This window comes from Macaca thibetana, chromosome 14 (genome assembly GCF_024542745.1).
Source record: "Macaca thibetana thibetana isolate TM-01 chromosome 14, ASM2454274v1, whole genome shotgun sequence".
Classification (NCBI taxonomy): Eukaryota; Metazoa; Chordata; class Mammalia; order Primates; family Cercopithecidae; genus Macaca; species Macaca thibetana.
In genome coordinates this window covers 113691034-113707993 of record NC_065591.1, presented here as the reverse complement: position 1 = coordinate 113707993, position 16960 = coordinate 113691034, and the positions used below count along the sequence as shown (strand labels likewise).

General features: G+C 35.6%; 1 pseudogene; it reads right to left on the bottom strand.

The window, feature by feature from the left end:
• The window catches only part of LOC126936541 (uncharacterized), a 44707-nt pseudogene extending 32940 nt beyond the window's left edge, over window positions 1-11767 (bottom strand).
• Between the last annotated feature and the right edge of the window lie 5193 nt (window positions 11768-16960).

The following is a 16960-nucleotide window of genomic DNA, read 5'->3' as shown; positions in this document are numbered from 1 at the left end:
AAATATTGTTGTTGATTTTTGCCTAATTTTAAAAAATTATCTTTAGCTTTTTAAAAATATTTATAATTTTACTGGGATTATATTCATTTTATAAATTAGTTTAGAGAAATTGACATCTTTGTAATGTTGGGTACCCCCAATCTAGAACATTCATTTCTTTCTGTTTGTTAAATTTTACTACCTTTAATTAATTTTACAGTTTTCTTAATATGTCTTGGACTTTCTCTGTTAATTTTCTTTCAAGGGATTTTATCTTATTGTGTTGCTATTGTAAATAAGATCCCTTCTTCTATCTTATACTCCAAGTGGTTATTGTTTATATTTATAAAAACCGTTGATTTATCCATATTGATTACATATACCCACTGGTTTTGGGTTGTGGTTGTTGTTGTTGTTAACACTTTTATTCAACTGATTCTCTTGGGATTTCCAGGGTATTGCCAAGCATTTTTAAACATTGATTTTGTTTTCCACGTTGTTTCCAACTTAGTACCTCTATTTTTTTCTATTCCAATTGTGTTGACTAGTACTTCTACCATAATGTTAAATAATAGTGATGATTATGGGCAACTTCTTTATGTTTTTAGGAGGAATTCTCCTGTGGTTTTGCAATAAAGACTGATACTCTATTTAGTGCTCACATATACATATTTTATCATGTTAAGAACTTATCTATTTAACCCTATTTTATTGAGTTTTTAAAAATCAAGGATGACATGGATTCTTTAAAACATCAGGTTTATTGAAGGATAATTTTCACATGGTAAAATTCAGCTTTTTTACATTCAGTGCTCAGAGATTTTGACAAATGTATTTAAGATACAGAATTTTTTATTACCACAAAATTTTTCCATGGGCCCTTTATAGCCAATTTTCCCAACATCCCCACCCCTCTCAACCACTGGTTTGCTGCTTTTTACCCATGGTTTTGTTTTTTCCAAATTGAGTGGAATCACACAACATGTAACCTTTTTGTATCTTGCTTATTTCTTTTAGCAACATGCTTTTGAGATGCACCCATGTTGTTGTATTCATCAGTAGTTGTTTCTTTGTATTGTTGAGGAGTCCCTTGTATGGATATACCATTGTTTGTTTCTCCAACATCCATTTGACAGGCATTTGGGATGTATCTAGGTTTCAGTTTGCTATGAACAACCTACATGTGTTTGTGTGGCCTTATGTTTCCATTTCTTTGGGGTAAATATCTGGGAGTAAAAATCTGAATTGTATGGTAAGTGCATGTATAACTTTATAAGAATTTGCCAAACTATTTCCCCAAGCGGCTGTATGACTTTGCATCCACACCAACGATGTGTGAAACTTACAGTTGCTCTATATTCTTTTCTTTTTTTTTTACTTTAAGTTCTAGGGTACATGTGCACAACGTGCAGGTTTGTTACATATGTATACATGTGCCATGTTGGTGTGCTGCACCCATTAACTCGACATTTACATTAGGTATATCTCCTAATGCTATCCCTTCCCCCTCCCCCCACTCCGTGACAGGCCCCAGTGTGTGATGTTCCCCCCCTTCCTATGTCCAAGTGTTCTCATTGCTCAATTCCCACCTATGAGTGAGAACATGTGGTGTTTGGTTTTCTGTCCTTGTGATAGTTTGCTGAGAATGATGGTTTCCAGTTTCATCCATGTCCCTACAAAGCACATGAACTCATCCTTTTTTTATGGCTGCATAGTATTCCATGGTATATATGTGCCACATTTTCTTAATTCAGTCTATCATTGATGGACATTTGGGTTGGTTCCAAGTCTTTGCTATTGTGAATAGTGCCACAATAAACGTAAGTGTGCATGTGTCTTTATAGCAGCATGATTTATAATCGTTTGGGTATATACCCAGTAATGGGATGGCTGGGTCAAATGGTATTTCTAGTTCTAGACCCTTGAGGAATCACCACACTGTCTTCCACAATGGTTGAACTAGTTTACAGTGCCACCAACAGTGTAAAAGCGTTCCTATTTCTCCACATCCTCTCCATCACCTGTTGTTTCCTGACTTTTTAATGATTGCCATTCTAACTGGTGTGAGATGGTATCTCATTGTGGTTTTGATTTGCATTTCTCTGATGGCCAGTGATGATGAGCATTCTTTCATGTGTCTGTTGGCTGCATAAATGTCTTCTTTTGAGAAGTGTCTGTTCATATCCTTCACCCACTTTTTGATGGGGTTGTTTGTTTTTTTCTTGTAAATGTGTTTAAGTTCTTTGTAGATTCTGCATATTAGCCTTTTGTCAGATGAGTAGATTGCAAAAATATTCTCCCATTCTGTAGGTTGCCTTTTCACTCTGATGGTAGTTTCTTTTGCTGTGCACAAACTCTTTAGTTTAATTAGATCCCATTTGTCTATTTTGCCTTTTGTTGCCATTGCTTTCAGTGTTTCAGACATGAAGTCCTTGCCCATGCCTATGTCCTGAATGGTATTGCCTAGGTTTTCTTCTAGGTTTTTATGGTTTTAGGTTTAACATTTAAGTCTTTAATCCATCTTGAATTAATTTTTGTATAAGGTGTAAGGAAGGGATCCAGTTTCAGCTTTCCACACATGTCTAGCCAGTTTTCCCAGCACCATCTATTAAATGGGAATCCTTTCCCCATTTCTTGTTTTTGTCAGGTTTGTAAAAGATCAAATGGTTGTAGATGTGTGGTATTATTTCTGAGGCCTCTGCTCTGTTCCATTGGTCTATATCTCTGTTTTGGTACCAGTACCATGCTGTTTTGGTTACTGTAGCCTTGTAATATAGTTTGAAGTCAGGTAGCATGATGCCTCCAGCTTTGTTCTTTTTACTTAGGATTGTCTCGGTAATGCATGCTCTTTTTTGGTTCCATATGAACTTTAAAGTAGTTTTTTCCAATTATGTGAAGAATGTCATTGGTGGCTTGATGGGGATGGCATTGAATTTATAAATTACCTTGGGCAGTATGACCATTTTCATGATATTGATTCTTCCTATCCATGTTGCTCTATATTCTTATCAGCACTTTGCTTTGTCTTTTTTTGTAGTTTTGTAAGTGTATAGTAATATTTCATTGTGGTTTTAATTTGAATTTTCCTAATGACCAATGAGGTTTAGAATTTTTTATGTGTTTATTTGTCACCTGTATCTCCTCTTTGGTGAAACATCTGCTCAAATCTTTTGCCCATTTTTTAATTAGAAAATTTATTTTCTAATTATTTTAGTAGCTTAATTAACTACAATTGAAAATATTGAACTGCACATATTAAAAGTACACCATTTGATAAGTTTTGACAGCTATACATACTCATGAAACCACCAAAATCAAATAATAAATATACCTATTGCCCTAAAAGTTTCTTCTTCTTGACCTGTTAAAATTCCCCTCTCTAACACCTCTCCACTCTGACCCTCATCCTCAAGAAACCAGTGACATGATCCCTGCCACTAAAGATTTTCTAGAATTTTATATAAATAGAGTAATTCAGTATGCACTTGTTAACAAAATGCTGCTTTTCACTGACATCATTATTTTGAAGTAAGTCTGTTGTTTCATGTAACAGATGAGATTGAGCACATTCAGGGTGATACGACCACAGACTGCATTGCCCCTTGCATCAATTTTCATTCCTTTACATTGCTGAGGATTAATTTAGGGAGTATTACCGTGTTTACAATAGTAAGTCTTCCAATCCATGAACATGGCATGGCTTCATTTCTTTAGCTGCTCTTTAACTTTTTCAACAATGTTTCATAGATTTCAGTGTGGAATCCTTAAACTTATTTTGTTACATTTATTCTTATTTTATTCTTCTTATACTGTCATAAACAGAATGATTTTCTTAATTTCATTTTTAGATTGCTCCTTAAACATGTATGAAAAAACAAATTTTTGTGTATTGATCTTGCATCCTGTAACCTCACTGAATTTATCAGGTCTAATAGCTCTTTTGTGGGCTTCAAAGCTATTTAATTCAGAGTCCTTGTCTGTCCCAAGATCCCCTTGTGTACACAGAGCTAGCCACTCCATACTGCAGTCAACCCTAATACTGGAGAGTGACTGTAGAGTTAGTCTGCCTGGGTTGAACCCTAGGTTTGCCACTTGCTAACTGTAACTTTTGGGCAAATGACCTCTCCTCTGAGCCTTGCTTTGTTCACATAAAGAAATACATATAATAATAACAGTACCTACTTCATAGGATCATTATGTGAATTAAATGAGATACCATGTATGAGGCCTTTAGCATTATTTCATTTAGAGAAGTACTTTACAAACTATACTGATTGTTTATTATTCTTACTTATCAGGTGAACATACTGTAGTTAGGTGGGTACACTAAATGGCAAAGTGAAGTGATTCACAGACTTTACCTGCTTGCCTGAGAAAGTCAGGGGCTCAGGGCTTCCCCAACTCCCCCACCCAAAACCCTTCCAGAAGCCCGACGCTGGCTGGGTGTTAGGAGGATACTGTGCCCTCTCTCCGACTCTGGCTAGACTTCTACAGAAGACAGAGAGAGGTCACATCAATGGCTCTTCCAGAAAGGTAAATAAACTAGGCAAGAAGCTTTCTTCCTTAGACCAAACTTCATTCTTAGGTCAAGCTCCAAGGAAAAAAATAATAATAATAATAATAATTTTCTGACCTTTTACATTAAACCCCTTTGTGTCTCTGCATCTAAGTGTTTCTTTTGTGGGCAGCATATAGTTTGGTTGTTTTAAAAATCCATTCTACCAATCTCTGTTTTTTAATTGGAGCATTTAATCCAGTTATATTTAGTAGAATTACTAATAATTAGGATTTATATCTGCCATTTTATTTGTCTACTATGTGTTTGATGATGTTTTTGTTTTTTAATTCCTTCATACTGCCTTCTTTTGTGTTAAAAAATTTATTTTCTAGTGAGTTTAATTGTCTTATTGTTTCTTTTACCATATATATTGAGTTATTTTCTTAATTACTGACCTGGGATTTCGATTAACATCTTAATTTATAACAATCTAGTGTATGCTTATAGCAACTTATTTTCATTAGTATATATTATGCACCGAATTATGATCCCCCCAAATTCAAATATTGAAGGCCTAACCCCTAATGTGACTGTAATTGGAGACAGGATCTTTAAGGAGTAATTAAAGTTAAATGAGGTCATAAGAGTGGGGCTTTAATTTGATATAACTTGAGCCCTTAAAGAAGAGGACAAGACCACAGAATGGTCTCTCTCATTGTGTTAGCACAAAGGAAAGACGATGCGAGGACACAGTGAGAAGATAGCATCCACAAACCAGAAAAAGAGAGCTCACCAGAAACCAACCCTGACAGCATCTTGATCTTAGACTGTGAGAAAATAAATTTTTGTTGTTTAAGTCGCCAGTCTGTGGTATTCTGTTATGGCAGCCCAAGCAGACTAATACAGTGTACAAAAACTTATATTGTCACAGTTTACATGTTTATGTATTGTATGCCCACAAACACAGATTTACAACTTTTGCTCTATGTAACTGTCTTTTTAAAAAGTCAGATAAGAAAAAAAAGGAGTTACAACAAAATACATTTATATTGCTTGTTTATATTTACCTATGTGTTAAACCTTTATTAGTATTCTTTAATTCTTCGTATTGATTTTAATTTCTATCTAGTGTTCTTTCATTTCAGCCTGAAATATTCCCATTAATATTTCCCATATGGCATGTCTGCTAGTGATAAATTCTGGTTTATTTCCTGAAAAGCTCTAATTTCTCCTTTATGTTTGAAAAATATATTTTCTGGATATAGAATTTATGATTGAGAGGGTTTGGGGGTTTTTATTTGTTTGTTTTTATCTTTCAGTCCTTTGAATATGTTATTCCATTACTTTCTAGCCTCCATGATTTCTAATAAGAGATCAGCTTATTGAGGATAGCTTGTAAGCAGTAAGTCACTTTTCTCTTGCTGCTTCCAAGATGGTTTTTGACATTCAACAGTATGATAATGATGTATCTAGATGTGAATTATTTTTTATCCTACTTGGAGTTTATTGAACTTCTTGAATGTGTAGATTAATGTTTCTCATCAAATTTGGAAATTTTAGCCACTATTTATTCTTTCTGGATATTCCTGTTTTACAATGCATTTTCTGCCTTCTTCTGTCCTTCTGAGAGTCCCATTATATGTATCTTGGTGTACTTGATGATATCCCACAGGTCACTTAAGGCTCTGTGTATTTTTTGTATCCTTTTTTATTTTATTTATTCAACCTACATAATCTTTTTTGTTTGCTCTGTTTGATTTTATTATTTATTTATTATTTTTTTCCAGAAGTTATTGGGGTACAGGTGGTATTTGGTTACGTAAGTTCTTTAGTGGTGATTTGTGAGATTTTGGTGCACTCATCAGTATACACTGCACTATATTTGTGGTCTTTTATCCCTTGTCCCCTCCCACCCTTCCCCCCAAGTCCCCAAAGTCCATTGTATCATTTTAATGCCTTTGCATCCTCATAGCTTAGCTCCCACATATCAGTTAGAACATACGATGTTTGGTTTTCCATTGTTGAGTTACTTCACTTAGAATAATAGCCTCCAATCTCATGCAGGTCACTGGAAAGCTGTTAATTCATTCCTTTTTATGGCTGAATAGTATTCCATAATATATATATATATATCACAGTTTCTTTATCCACTTGTTGATTGATGGGCATTTGGGTTGGTTCCACAACTTTGCAATTGAGAATCATGCTACTATAAACATGCATGTGCAAGTATCTTTTTGAATAATGACTTATTTTCCTCTGGGTAGATACCCAGTAGTGGAATTGCTGGATCAAATGGTAGTTCTACTTTTAGCTCTTTAAGGAATGTCCATACATTTTTCCATAGTGGCTGTACTAGTTTACATTCCCATCAGCAGTGGAGAAATGTTCCCTGATCGCTGCATCCACGCCAACATCTACGGTTTTTTGATTTTTTGATTATGGCCATTCTTGCAGGAGTAAAACCACATCGTGGCTTAGATTTGCATTTACCTGATCATTAATGATGCTGAGCATGTTTTCACATGTTTGTTGGCCATTTGTATATCGTCTTTTGAGAATTCTCTGTTCATATCCTTAGCCCACTTTTTGAAGGGATTGATTGTTTTTTTCTTACTGATTTGTTTGAATTCATTGTAGATTCTAAATATTATTCCTTTGTCAGATGTATAGATTGTGAAGATTTTCTCCCATCTTCTGTGGGTTGTCTGTTTACTCTGCTGAGTGTTCGTTTTGCTGTGCAAAAGCTCTTTAGTTTAGTTAGGTTCCAGCTTTTTATCTTTGTTTTTATTGCATTTGCTTTTGGGTTCTTGGTCATGAAATCCTTGCCTAAGTCAATGTCTAGAAGGTTTTTCAAATGTTATTTTCTAGAATTTTTACAGTTTTAAGTCTCAGGTTTAAGTCCTTAATCAATCTTGAGTTGATTTTTGTATAAGGTGAGAGATGAGGATCTAGTTTCATTCTTCTACATGTGGCTTGCCAGTTATCAGTACCATTTATTGAAAAGGGTGTCCTTTCCTCACTTTATGTTTTTGTTTGCTTTATCAAAAATTAGTTGGATGTAAGCATTTGGGCTTATTTCTGGGTTCTCTATTCTGTTCCCTGGGTCTATGTGCATATTTTTATACTAGTTCCATGCTGTTTTGGTGACTACGACCTTATAGTATAGTTTGAAATTGGGTAGTATGATGTCTCCAGATTTGTTCTTTTTGCTTAGTCTTGCTTTAGCTGCTATGTGGACTCTTTTTTTGGTTCCATATGAATTTTAGAATTGTTTTTTCTAATATTGTGAATAATGATGATGGTATTTTGATGGGGATTGCGTTGAATTTGTAGATTGCTTTTGGCAGTATGGTCATTTTCACAATATTGATTCTACCCATCCATGAGCATGGGATGTGTTTCCATTTATTTGTGTCATCTATTATTTCTGTCAGTAGTGTTTTGTGGTTTTCCTTGTAGAGGTCTTTCGACTGCCTGGTTAGGTATATTCCTAAGTATTTTTGGTTTTTATTGTTGTTGTTTTGGCAGCTATTGTAAAAGGGGTTGAGTTCTTGATTTGAATGATCTTGTGTATTTCAGTGGTGTCAGTTGTAATACCTCCTGTTTCGTTTCTTAGTGAGGTTATTTGGATTTTTCTCTTCTTTTCTTGGTTAATCTTGCCAATGGTCTATCAATTTTATTTATCGTTTCAAAGAATCAGCTTTTTGTTTCATTGATCTTTTGTATTTTTTTATTTCAATTTCATTTAGTTCTGCTCTGATCTTGGTTATTTCCTTTCTTCTTCTGGGTTTCGATTTGGTTTGTTCTTGTTTCTCTAGTTGCTTGAGGTATGACCTTAGAATGTCAGTTTGTGCTCTTTCAGACTTTTTGAGGTAGGCATGCATTTAGGGCTATGAACTTTCTTCTCAGCACTGCTTTTGCTGTATCCCAGAGGTTTTGATAGGTTGTGTCATTATAGTTGTTCAGTTGGAATAATTTTTTAATTTCTGTCTTGATTTCTTTTTTTTTTTTTTTTTTTTTTTTGAGATGGAGTCTCACTCTGTCACCAAGGCTAGAGTGCAGTGGCACTGTGTCGGCTCACTGCAACCTCCTTCTCCTGGGTTCAAGCAATTCTCCTGTCTCAGCCTCCAGAGTAGCTGGGATTACAGGTGCCTACCACCACACCCAGCTAGTTTTTATATTTTTAGTAGAGATGGGGTTTCACCATGTTGGTCAGGCTGTTTTCAAACTCCTGATGTCAGGTGATCCACCTGCCCCGGCTTCCCAAAGTGCTGGGATTACAGGCATGAGCCACCACACCTGGCTTTGATTTCATTTTTGACCCAATACTCATTCAGGAACAGGTTATTTAATTTCCATGTATTTGCATGGTTTTGAATTTTCCTTTTAGAGTTGATTTCCAGTTTTATTCCACTGTGGTCTGATAGAGTGTTTGATATAATTTCAGTTTTAAATTTATTGAGGCTCGTTTTATGGCTTATCATATGATCTATCTTGGAGAAAATTCCATGCACTGTTAAATAGAATGTGTATTCTGAGGTTGTTGGATGAAATGTTCTGATCTGTTAAGAGCATTTGTTCCAAGGTGTAGTTTAAATCCACTGTTTCTTCATAGACTTCCTGTCTTGATGACCTGTCTAGTGCTGTCAGTGGAATATTGAAGTTCTCCACTATTTTTGTGTTACTGTCTATCTCATTTCTTAGGTCTATTTGTAATTGTTTTATAAATCTGGGAGCTCCAGTGTTAGGTGCATATACATGTAGGATTGTGGTATTTTCCTGTCAGACAAGACCTTTTACTGTTATATAATGTTCCTCTTTGTCTCTTTTAACTGCTGTTGCTTTAAAGTTTGTTTTGTCTGATGTAAGAATATCAACTCCTGCTTGCTTTTGGTGTCCATTTGCATGAAATGCGTTTTTCTACTCTTTAAGTTTATGTGAGTCCCTATGTGCTAGGTGAGTTTTCTGAAGGCAGCAGATAGTTGATTAGTTCTTATCCATTTTGTGGTTCTGTGTCTTTTAAGTGGGGTGTTTAAGCCATTTACATTTAATGTTAGTATTGAAATGTGAGGTACCACTGCATTCCTTGTGCTCTTTGTTGCCTGTGTCCTTTGTTTTTGTTTTTTGCTTTTGCTTTTTGACATGTAGTTTTGTTTTGTAGGTCCTATGTGATTAATGCTTTAAAGAGGTTCTGTTTTGATGTGTTTCCAGGATTTGTTTCAAGACTTAGAGCTCTTTTTAGCAGTTCTTGTAGTGGTGGCTTGGTAATGGCAAACTCTCGCGGCATTTGTTTGAGAAAGACTGTATCTTTCCTTCATATATGATGTTTAGTTTCACTGGATACAAAATTCTTGGCTGATAATTGTTTTGTTTGAGGAGGCTGAAGGTAAGGCCCCAATCTCTTCTAGCATGTAGGGTTTCTGCTGAGAAATCTGCAGTTAATCTGATAGGTTTTCCTTTATAGGTTACATGGTGCTTCTGTCATGCTCTTAAGATACTTTCCTACATCTTAACTTTGGATAATCTGATGACAATGTACCTAGGCAATGATCTTTTTGCGATGAATTTCCCAGATGTTCTTTGTGATTCTTGTATTTGGATGTCTAGGTATCTAGCAAAGCTAGGTACGTTTTCCTCAATTATTCCCCCAAATATGTTTTCCAAGCTTTCAGAATTATCTTCTTCCTCAGGAACACTGATTATTCTTAGGTTTGGTCATTTAACATAATGCCAGACTTCTTGGAGGAGATGTTCATATTTTCTTATTTTTTTTCCTTTGTCTTAGTTGGATAGGGGTAATTCAAAGACCCTGTCTGTGAGCTCTGAATTTCTTTCTTCTACTTGTTCAATTCTACTTCTGAGACTTTCCAGAGCATTTCGCATCTCTTTTTTCTTCTTCTTTTTTTTTTTTTTTCTTTTCTCGAGGAGGAATCTCACTGTGTCGCCAGGCTGGAGTGTAGTGGCGTGATCTCAGCTCACTGCAACCTCCACCTCCTGGGTTCAAGCAATTTTCCTGCCTCAGCCTCCCAAGTAGCTGGGACTATATGCGTGCACCACCACGCCCAGCTAATTTTTGTATTTTTAGTAGGGATGGGGTTTCACCATGTTGGCCAGGATGGTGTCAATCTCTTGACCTTGTGATCTGCCTGCCTCGGCCTCCCGAAGTGCTGGGATTACAGACATGAGCCACTGCACCCGGCCAGCTGGCTTTAGCTCAGTGGTTACTTTGACAATGCATTTAGCATTTCTAAAAGTATGTCCAAAATTTCTTTAATTTTTTATTTTTTTTCTTCTTTAAGCTATCTGTTTCCTTGAATATTTTTCCCTTCACTTCTTGTATTGTTTTTTGGATTTCCTTGCACTGGGCTTCGCCTATCTGTGGTGCCTCCCTGATTAGCTTAATAACTAACCTCCAGAATTCTTTTTCAAGTAAATCACAACCTAGATAATCTTAACTGACTTATCTTCAGGTTCAAGAATTCTTGCTCAAACCTTCTCTTGACTACCTCTAGTAAATTTTTAATTTTAGCTACTATATTTTTCAACACCAGAATTTTTATTTTTAAAATCATTTCTATATTTCTTGATATTCTTTATTTCATGAGACATAATTTTTGTATTTTCCTTTAGCTATTTAAATTTTTTGTTGTTCTTTGAACATTTTAAAGATACTGACCTAAATTCTACGTCTGTTAAGTTCCAGGTCTGGGCTTCTCCAGGTACAGTTTCTATTGACTGCATTTATCCCTGAGTATGGGCCATACTTACTTGTTTTTCCATGTCTCATAATTTTGTATGGAAAAATGGACATTTTAAATAATAGAATATGGCAGTGCTGGAAATCAGATTCTCTCTGATCCTCAGGGTTTCTCATTTTTGCTTGTTTTAGTTGTGGATTTTTGTTTTTGTTTACTGATTAAGGTATGTGTTGTTTGTTATGTGTGCCCACTGAAGTCTCTAGCTTAGTGGTTAGCTAACAACTGAATAAAGACTTTCTTAAATGCTTGTGAAATGCTTCTATGGCTCTGTAAAAATTTACCACAAGCTTGGTGTCTTAAACAATACACATTTATTTTTTCATAGTTCTGGATGTCAGAAATCTCAAACCAGGTTCACTGAGATGACATTAAGGTGTTGACAGGACTGCACGTGCTCTAGAAGATCAAGGGGAGAATCTGCTTCCTTGCCATTTCCAGCTCCAAGAGTTTTATTCTTTGCATTCCCTGGTCGATGGGACATTCCTCCATCTTGAAAGCCAGCAGTGTAGCATCTTGATTCAGTCCTCATGTTACCTTCTCCTTTTGTGTCACATCTCAGTATCCTTAGCTTGAGGACATCAATAAGTTTCTTTTGCCATATAAGACAACATTCGCAGGTTCCAAAGATGAGAACTTAGGCATTGTTGGTGGCCATTATTCAGCCTACCATAGCCAAGAACCAATCAATCTAGTCTTTGCCAAGAGGCTGTATGTGCGCGTATGCTGAGGCAGACATTCAACACTCAGCCAGACAATTGACAACTTGTTCTTAGCCTTTACTTTCTGCTTAAGTAGCTAGCTCCTCATACTCCAGCTTTTCCTTTTGAGCCTTTTGTTTACTCTATTGCTCATCCCTAATCAATATCCCTCATATTAGGTAGCCACAAGGTTAAAACACTAGCCAGAAACTATTTTAAACCAGTGCTCCCTGGGAAAAAGGCTTTTCATATTGGATAAGCTCCATGTTAAATAAGATACTGGCAGCCTTGTAAGTAGGGTCTTCTAGGAAACCATCAGACAGGTTAAATAATGACAATTCTTTGTGCATGATGTTTTGAAAGAGTTTTGGCTTCATTCTGTTCCTTCTAGTGTCTGGAAGGCTGCATTAAGAATGCAGGCTGTTATTTTTCAAGGCTATCACAGAATTGGAGAAAGGAGAGGAGAAATTAGGCAAATTAAATACCACGAGTTTCACTGTTATTACCACAATTCAGCTATTCTGTTTTTCAATAAATGCTCCCTGGGTTGCTACAAAACTCAGTAATTATTAGAGTTCTGAAAAAATCGAGTCTGGAAGTTTCTGCCAATTTTTTAATTGCTTTTATGGAAAAGGAAATTTTTTGAGGTACTTATTCCACCATTTTTGTTGATTGATTCATAAAGCTGTCTTAAAAAGTGGCTATACCATTTTACATTCCCATGACCAGTGTATGAGATTAGTCATTCCTGTACATCCTCACCAATACTTTGTATGGTTAGTCTTTTTTGTTTGTCTGCTTTAGATGTGCAGTGGTATCTCATTGAGGTTTTAATTTGTGTTGTCCTGATAATGCTGAACATCTTTTCATGCATTTGTTTGTCGTTTGCATATCTTCTTTGGTGACATGTCTTTCACGTTTGTTTGCTTGATTGCTTGCTTGTTTGCATAAGGTTCATTGAATATTTCAGAAACATTTGTTAAAAAGGTTGTCATTTCTCCACCAAATTGCCTTTGCACCTTTGTAGAAAATCAATTGACCATAAATGTTTAAAACAATAAATATAAGGGTAAATTGCATTTATGTCCAGAAATCATTGTAGCTCTCCTTCTGCTGGGTCATTTGTGTGTGTCTGTGGAGGGATTTTATTTCAATCTTGTCATTAATTGAACAGGGTTTAAATTTTATAGTTACTGTTATAACCCTCTGTAGGTGATAGGCTTCAAATTCCTCCAGCTCTGGACTTCTGTTCCATCGCAGGGCATGTAGGTGGGCATTCCTCAGTCCAATTCCATGTGCAGGTTTCAGCCATCCCCATATATGTGTCATAGGGTAGGCTTCTTTGCATGCTTTTACCTCATTTCTAGTGATAAACGGCTGTTCTGTGTTACTTGGTGCTAGTTCATGGTGCAAGGTGAGGGGATGATTCTCAGTTTTTCTGTGGTATTTTGTCAAACTATGTTTTTTAGCATCTATAAACATACTTATATGATTTTGTTCTCCTTAAATCTATTAATATGATAAAATGTATCAAAAAATTTCCTAATATTGAACAAATGTTACCTTCCTTCAGTAAACTCCACTTGGTCACTATGCATTATTTTTTTCTACCAGTTTCTATTCACAAATATTTTGTTTAGGATTTTTGAAAAAATATTAAAAATGACACGGGTTCATTGTTTTATAATACAGAATTTGTCTGGAGTTTGCTTAAAAAATAATTTGAAAGTTAATGTTTAACTTCATACGCTAACGTGTAAGATGTTCTTCTTTTACCATTCTTCGAAATGGCTTAAGTAGAATTGGAATCACATTTGTAGTTAATCTGTTATACTGATTTCTTTCAAATCACTACCTTTTTTGTGCATTAATTTGTTTTTCTGTTTTCCTGTTTTCTAACTCAGTGTCAGCTTTTATCTTTTGAAATTCTATTCTTCTGTTTAAGTTTACTTGTGGTATTTAATTACTTTATTTTTGTTCATGTTTCATTTTTATGTTTCATAATCCTATATTTTCTGTAGTGTCTGTTTATCATTGGGCTTCTTAAACTTTGATTTTGTTTCTGGAATGAAAATTTCCCCTTTGCTATATTGTTAAGTTAGCTAAGCTCATGTTCCACCTTGTCCTGTTTTTTAACATCTCTTCTCTGGGTTCTTGTTATTCTGCTTTGGGGTATACCTTTTAGGGGCAATTTTTAAAAATTATTTTATCTCTTTTAATTCATGGTCACACTCTTCATCTGTTCTATTGCAACATTTCCTGGTATTTTTTTGTTTATTGGTAAGGTGTGCTTTTTGCTGTTGTTATTGCTTAGAAATATAATCCATATCAAATTTATTGTTGTGTATAGGTAGTATTCCAGTTTCTTTTGTGTTTTATTTTGCATATGTTTACCCTATTGTAACAATACTATTTGTTAAAAAGAGGGTTTTTTCCCCCATTGAATGGCCGTAGTACCATAGGCAATAACAATTGATTGCACATGTGTGCATCTCTTTCTGGACTCTATTGTGTCACATTGGCTTCTATATCTATTATTATGCCTGTCCTGATGACTCTAGCTCTATAGTAAGCTAAATGAAATAGTATCATCTTATAACCTTTTTCTTTATTTTTGAGATTGATATGGCTTTTCTTGGTGCTTTGCATTTTCATATTAATTTTAGAATTAGCTTGCTGATTTCTACAAAAGATCCTGCTAGGATTTTTGTTGGGATTGTGTTCAATCTACAGCTCAATATGGGGAGATGAACAAATTTGAAACTTCCAATCCACAAACATGGCACATATCTCCATTTACATAGTTTGTTTTTTTATAAATAGACTTATGTTTTCTTGTTTATAACTTTTGTTGTTTTCCTCTTTTTATTATAGCATCATTCAATCAATGCTTTTCCAATTACCCTAACATTATTCTTGGATTCTCCTGGACCTGCTGTTTGCAGGAGGTTCTTATAGAGGGAGAGGGGATAGAGCAGTCTTCTAATTGATACAAATATAGGCTGCTTCCAAAATATATGGTTGTTTGTTTTATTTTTTATTTAGTCAAGACTTTCTTGGTTTTTGTTGGTTTGTTGGTTTTAGTCATATTGGCTTCAACCACCAATGCTACTCATCCAATCTGCTGACCACATTTTGGCAAAGAATGAAGTGGGTCCTACCCATTCAAGAAGTATATTGCTACTATTTTCGAGATCTGCCACTGTTGGGCATTCTTCTGTACTTCTCTTCATAGCTTCATTGGAATCTCAGCAGTTGTTGGAAATTCTTACATATTTTTTCAATATGCATATTATATCTTTATTCTAGTTTCATTTAAAATTGAATTTCAGAATGTTTTTGCTTTGTATGAATTCTAAGAAAGAGAAAAAAAGAAGCTGAGTTATATAGCCATGTTAAAATAAAGATTCTAATTTTGAAAAATCATATTTAAAACTGAATATATTAAACTTTCTAAACAAACTTATAAAACAGATTCTCCATATAGTACAATGAGGAATTATCTTATAATGTTCTCAGTGTCTACCTTGAGATATGGGAGTTCTAGAGTCTCATCACCTAACCAAGAAATCTCCATTTTCAAAATATATAATCTTAAATAGAAAGACCTATTATGAAAGATTAAAACTAAATTAATCTGAACAATTAGTTAAAGCAAAACTCCTTCAATATTTTAATTTTTCTAATAGTCTTTTATCTCTATTCACTTAGATTCATAGGACTTTGGCATTTGAGAGCTGGAAGAGATACTAGATTCAGTGTAGCAGAAAATTGAACTTAAGTATCTTGACATAGAGGCCACAATTGAGTGGCAGCACCATAGCACTTAGATAGACAACTCCCAGCCCTTTATTCTTTTATTGGTACCTCTAGCTTTCTTTGCTAGATCTTAATAAATTATCAAGGATAGTTTTTTTAATTTCAGTGTGAGAAAACAGATTTGAGTTAGATAAGGCTGTGTACTTTTGTTAATAACAAAACTAGGAATAGAATTCAGGTCCACTCAGGGTAGAGTCTCAATTATTGAAAGATCCAAATATTATGACAATCCATGGGAATCACTATCTCTTCCCTGTACACTTTTTTTTCTTTGAATGTGCTGTTTCAGAACAGCTGTAATTGCTTTGGTTTTGAAGTCCTTAGAAACAAAGATCTGGGTATACAGTGCATTAAAAATCACCCAACAAACCATCTCATTGGCAGCTGCTGAAAGAGTGCTTTCTAATGGTGAAAGTCTTGTTCAGAGAGTAGTTTATGCTTAGGTGTTTCACTTCTCTTCTTCCTTTTCTTCTTTCCTGGCCCTCTTACCACCTTCCTCATGTATCCAGATCACACCAAGACCATGAGTAATGAATGCTCACAAAAAAGCAGCTGCAAGCCAAGACTGAAGGAGGCAGGAGACATCAAATATGGGCACAGCAGGAGTAGGGAAGATCCAGGGGGCCCTGGAAGCTGGGAGGTAAGAGACATATAGGGATCTAGAAAAAAGAGATCCACAGAGTCTGTATATAGTCCGAGGCTAGGAAGATCAGAAATTAAGCAAGTAGTCATGACAGTGAACCGCAAGAATTAGGAGCCACAAGTGCTGGAAACTAAGGTAGATCAGAATCTCAAGGAAAACCTAGCTTAGAGCGGATGTGTGCAGGGTCACTATTTTGCACAACTCTAGGGAGAACCATTCATGTTGTCTGCTGTGATGAGCAGGCCAGCAACATTGGGAAGCTGACCGGTGTCTTTAAAAGGTTAAAGTTGGGCCAGGCATGGTGGCTCACACTTGTAATCCCAGCACTTTTGGAGGCCAAGGTGGGTAGATCACTAGTGTGAGACCAGCCTGGCCACCATGGTGAAATCTTTTCTCTATAAAAAATACAGAAAAATTAGATGGGTATGGTGGTGTGTGCCTGTAATCCCAGCAACTTGGGAGGCTGAAGCAGGAGAATCGCCTGAACCCGGGAGGCAGAGGTTGTAGTGAGCCAAGATTGCAGCACTGCACCTCAGCCTGGGGGACACAGAGAGACTCCATC